The sequence below is a fragment of the Hipposideros armiger genome, unplaced genomic scaffold (assembly GCF_001890085.2).
Source record: "Hipposideros armiger isolate ML-2016 unplaced genomic scaffold, ASM189008v1 scaffold_988, whole genome shotgun sequence".
In the NCBI taxonomy this organism is placed as follows: domain Eukaryota; kingdom Metazoa; phylum Chordata; class Mammalia; order Chiroptera; family Hipposideridae; genus Hipposideros; species Hipposideros armiger.
The window spans coordinates 275,100-280,764 of NW_017732338.1; the positions used below are offsets into that span (position 1 = coordinate 275,100).

At 41.7% G+C, this 5,665-nt stretch overlaps 1 non-coding gene across 1 annotated transcript; it reads right to left on the minus strand.

Annotated features, from left to right (window-relative positions):
- Window positions 1-3,335: 3,335 nt before the first annotated feature.
- On the minus strand, window positions 3,336-3,417 carry TRNAS-AGA (transfer RNA serine (anticodon AGA)). Its single transcript has one exon. It is a non-coding gene; the product is annotated as a tRNA-Ser (tRNA).
- Window positions 3,418-5,665: the final 2,248 nt, after the last annotated feature.

Consider the following 5,665-nt stretch of genomic DNA (forward strand, 5'->3'; position numbering starts at 1 on the left):
TTTTAGTGTGTTCTTTCATCTTTTTCTTTTTTTTCTGGCACCATCGAAACGTCTCAGTGAAGTACATGATCAATTAATTCAACATTTTTCCTTATATACTTTAAGAATTTTGGTATTTTCTTTGCTACATCTGTTAGTCTTTAAGAAGCAACAGAACATCCTAAATAAAATTCTATTTGTGAGATATCTGTGACTCAAATAGAAAGTGCCACCTCTAAGTGGCAATTATAATAAACAGTCAATGGAAACAGAATTCAGAATATTAAGGCTTAAAAGAATTAACATTGTCTAGCATCTGTCTTCCTTTTTGCATGCTTCCTTCTTCAACAAGGAAGAGATAATATTACAAATCAAGGGCTTCTATTCAGTGGAGATCTCAGAGTAAGGATTGAAAAGAAGCTGAAGTAGATGTTTCAATAACTTCTGGCTTAAAAGGACAGTGTTCCATTCCACGTGATTGGACCTACATTTGTCTCATTCCAGGTCACAAATGAGTGCTGTGAGGAATGAATCACACCCCAGGCTCCCTCTGGAAAAGGAGCAGGAATCTCCAAGAACTGGTTTGACTCTGATTAGCTTCAGGCCTCAATGCACTTTGGCCTCCTAATTTACAAAATTGAGGTTAATGACTCACATTGCCACATTTCAAAGATGATACTTCTTTAGCAACTTTGTACTTAATCACAGTTTAGTAATGGTGAGGCTTATTAGTTAAAATTAGGTTGTGTAACATAAAAGAGATTCTTAACTGCAGAGGATTCTCAGCCTCATGTAGTGTTCTGCAACAGTGTCTGTGAACTCCCTGACATTGTTTCTACAATTGTTAGTTTTGTGTCAGGGGCATCTCTCTGTGAGAGGTTGAGTAAGTTTTATTTTACATACCATGAGATTTTGAGTTAAAAAAAATAGGCTAAGAATCTCTTTCTTAATAACTTCATGACCACTGAATGAGAAGAAGGATTTGCTAGCTCTATTTTGTTATCCTGAGAAACACATAAAATAACTATGGAAAGACATGTGGGCTCCAAACTTTTGTAATAGGTTTGTCTGGCATGAGCCCAATATCTGCCTTCCCAATGACAAAGTCACCCTCACTACAACACCAGGGAAGAAAGCTTCTTGGAAATCACTATGCTCACTGCCATGCCTATGTATGTTTCTGATGTTCACAAACCAAAGCAAAAAACTTTCAAGGCCTTGCCTGATCCACACTGCTAAGGGCATTCACCGGCTGATTCTTTTTAAAATTTTTATTTATTTATTTATTTTTATTTCTCTATCTTGTTGCTTCTGAGAACAAACAGGCACCACTTTAAGAGTCGAGTTCAATCAGCATCTTCAAGTCCTGGTCACCTAAACATTGCACATTTCAATTGTATTTATGCTTCCCATTCTTTCTCTGCCATTATGCTATCAGTCTTGAAGCACTTTCTTCAAGCTCTCCCTGTGTAGGCTATATTTATTTGCATGGTTATGGAGTATCCCTCCTAGTGGACACTAATCTCTGATATCTTTCAGCACTTAATACTTGCATCTGGGAGGCTTCAGACAGCCTCATCATGTTTCGTAGGGAAAGAAAAAGGACAAAAGTAAATATTCCCACTTAAAAATAGTAGCAAAAATTATAAAATAGGAATAAATTTAACAAAATAAGTATAGAACTTATACTCTGAAAGCTACAAAACATTGTTGAAATGAATTGCCTGAGCCAATTCCTCAAAATAAATCTCCTGCTACATATGCATACCTCCTATTGGTTCTGTTTCTCTGGAGAACTCTGACTAGGGACACATCTCTTGTTAGGCATATGTGATACAAATGTCTTCTCTAAGATTTGCCTTGTACTTACTTGCTTACTGGTGGCTACTTATGAATAAAAGTTTCCAATATTGGTGAGGCTTAATATATACACATATCTTTTCTTTTGTGGTGATTGCTTCTTGTGCTGTTTTAGAAATTCTTGCATACTCCAAAGTCATGAAGAAATTATCCTGTTATCTTTCAGAAGCATTATTGCTTTCCCTTTCATGATTAAATATACTTTCACTTGACTGAGTTTGGGGTATGCTGTAATTCATTTATTTCCATATTGATATCCAATTGAACCACCAATTTATTGAAAAGGATGGTCTTTCCCTAGTGCACTGCAGCATCACCTTTGTTTTAAATCAAATGACTATATGCGTGGGTCTGTTTAGGATGTGTTCTGTTCCATTGGTTTAGTTATCCATTCCTGAGTAAGTGCCACACTGCCTCAATTGCCATGGCTTTATAATAGGGATTTTTTTTTCCTTTCAGAAAGCTTTAATTCATAAAGTTTAACATACACTCAAAAGCACACTGCTGGGAGCTTCAGATCTTGTTGAAAGCAGCAATGTTGACACTCCTCAAATGCTCCTGGAACATGGGGGCCTCCTGTTCCCGCAGGTCCGTGACCACTTAGCCACCTTCCTCCACACTTTGTCTGCATCTTGGGTGCAAGGGCCTAGGGGCAGCAGTTGCCCAGGTGGGCGCTGGCGGGATGGAGTACACACAGCCCTGCTGAACCTGTTGGTGTCACCATTCCCAGGTGACATCTAGGAGGATGGACCTGAAGACCTACATGGGCTTTTTGGCTACCTCGGCACATTTTCCTCAGTGGCTCTTTCTGTAAATGGGAGGCACATGCCAGACAACCACACTCTTACAAACTCTCAGTAAGTGTTCTAAGTTCTGCGTTACTTAAACCTAGGTTCTCCTCTGGGCTTTGGAGGTTTAGAATCGCTCTGAAGTGTTTCTCTGAAGTGAGCGGGCAGGAAGGGGAGTGGCGCCAGCAGGGCAGGGTGGGGTTGTAAAGAGCTGACAGGTAAGTCCTCTGCTACTCAGTCACCAGCGCCAGGCAGTGGTCACCGACAGCTGCAGTGGGGGAACCCATAGAACCTGTGGCAACCACGCTGAGCTCTGCAACGTTCATGTTCAAGGTGGAGCACTACGTCCTCAGCATGGACCCCAGGGTAGCCGGGAATTCCAAAGCGGGTGACTGAGAGCAAAAGAGAGAACACCGCCTCCTGGGCGGGGAATCAAACCCCAGTCTTTGGAATGATAGGCGGGGACACTCACCACTATACTAACTAGGATAATTACTGGACTCACTGATCGCATGCAATTACTCTGTGACCCGAGACTGCGACCCAGGGAATGCTACCCCTCATAGGGAGGAAAGCTCATCAAGAGCTGTCCAGAAAAAGGAGAGACCAGGCCATGCTCCTCGCGGTACCTTCCTTCCCAGTCGCTGGAGCTCTGGCCGGCAGGTTCAGTCACGAGTCTTGTCGTGTCTCTCGCGGGAAAAAGACCCCCGTAGTCGGCAGGATTCGAACCTGCGCGGGGAAACCCCAATGGATTTCTAGTCCATCGCCTTAACCACTCGGCCACGACTACACAACTCTGAGCGCTCTTCAAGTTCCAGATAAGGAAGGACACAAACAGGAAAATTTGCCTGTTGTACAAAACAAGAAAGTGAGTTTGTGAAGGAAGACAGACCTCCAGGTGAAACGAGGGTTTGACGAAAACACTTTTCGCAAATTGAGAAATCTAGTCGTCTAAACAGAGAAAGGAAGAAGAGGGATGGATGAAAAGGGAGAGAGGAGAGCGAGAGAAAAGAGGATGTTGAGACAAAAGAAATTCAGTGGTTTATGGGAGAGAGCCTGGTCTGAAGGCGTAGGTGAAACCACACAATGGAGTTAGAAATCAGGATAACGATTACCCTTGGAAGGTAGTGACTGGGAGGTCCCATTATCTTTGGGAGGAGGTTCTGGGAGTCTGGTAATGATTTTGGTTCTCACATTGGGTGCTAGGTTCATTTGAGTGCTTGCTTTGTATAAATATATTGAGTTGTTCACTTTCACATGCTTTTTGTGTATCTGTTAAAGTTCAGTAAATATTTTTCTTTTAAAAATATCCATCAGTAGGGTGTAATACTTTTGCTGTCACTGAAAGGTATGTTATACATGAATATTTATTGATGACATACTAAGATATTCATTATGTATTTTTCAAGTTGAATAAAAACAGGTTATTACCAAGTCCTAGTCATTGTGCTAAAGAACACATAACTAAGGCAGGGCTATAAATTAAATTTTCTGTGAATTTCATCCTTTTCTGTTTAGTTTTGTAAGCAACTGTCAAGAAGTTTTCCAAAGTGGCCGTACCACTCTGCACTACAGCTAGCAGTGGATGAGGGACGTATTCCTTCTTAAACTCAGGAAATTGTTCATCTCTTTATTAGGACGTCTAGTGTTAGAAATTAAAAGTGAGAATTTGGGACCAAATTACTAACTTTAAGTCCTAGCTTCCCCATTTTCTGGCTATGTGACCTTGGGCAATTTATTTAACTTATCTGTGCCTGTTTCCTTTGTTGTAAAGTAGGAATAATAATAATACAGAAATAACTTCATTAGGTTGTTTCAAGAATTAATAGATGTAAAGCACTAGAACGCTGCCTTGCACGCAGTGTTAAATGACAGCTAATTTCATGTGGTCTCTCCTTCCTTATGGCCAATTATCTACATGTTGGCTTTCCATCCTCTGTCCTTTACATCATTCATCTTCTTGTTTTGAATCATGGAGGAGCTTTAAAAGAATATCCTACACATAACTGATCACTTTTCCACAGCATCAGTTCAGTTCTTCTCCAGTATAACTTTATGTTATTGCATCTTAACTATGTTTGCTGCACGTTTTTATCCCTTTTCACCTCGTGTCATTTTATTTCAGTGTCTTCTCTCACAGCTTTCTTTCCTATTTCATTTAGGCCACATTTTCTTGCAATCCACTGAGAATACCAACTTGTTTTCTTAAATTTTCTAGTTCCTACAGTAGATTTTTCCTGAAATATGAGACTTCTAGATATTGTTCCCTTTCCTATGACTGTAACTTTGTTTTCATATACTCAATATTTGGCTTTCCAAGTTAAGTTTCGTCAGCCCATAGGCTGAGTGACTTGATCTTGGCCCTTTACCCAAATGCTGGTGACACACAGCACAGTAAAATGCGTGGGCCACATATTTACAAATATAAAACCCTACCGACTTCTGTTGGATTCTTGTCTGCCAAGGACATACTGAGACTGGCCTTGGGGCTCATTCACACCTACGTGCTGGCTGACGCAGCTATACACGGGCAAAACATGGTTACCACCACCTCGCGGATTCTTACAGCATTTTTTTAAATGTGTGTTGCGACTCATCTGAGAGTAATGAAAGCAATAATAGTGGGTCAGGACCAACATTTTAAAACTGACAAAGGAACACAACACTGAAGGGAGTGCGGGACAAGACAATAAAGGTACGTAATGCATCCTAAAATGCTTGTTTGCTTTTTTAAATTACATATGTGTGTAAATGTCTACTTCTTAAGAGCAGTCCGGTCACACAAGCTCACGAATCAGCGGCCCAACGCACACCTACCTCCACCTGAGTCGTTTAGAAACGAAGGACCGGCTCGTGAACCGCCCTGCTGCGCGACGCGGTCTCACACAGCGGCCGAAGCCTCTGGGAAATAGAGTTCAGCTCGCGAAGCATCCTGGGAGTAGTAGTCCTGTGTGTTCGCGCGCTCTCACGCACCGGCGAGCGGAGGCGGGGCTCTTGGCGCGACCGGAAGTGGCCGTTGAAGCCGCTGTAGGCGTGGA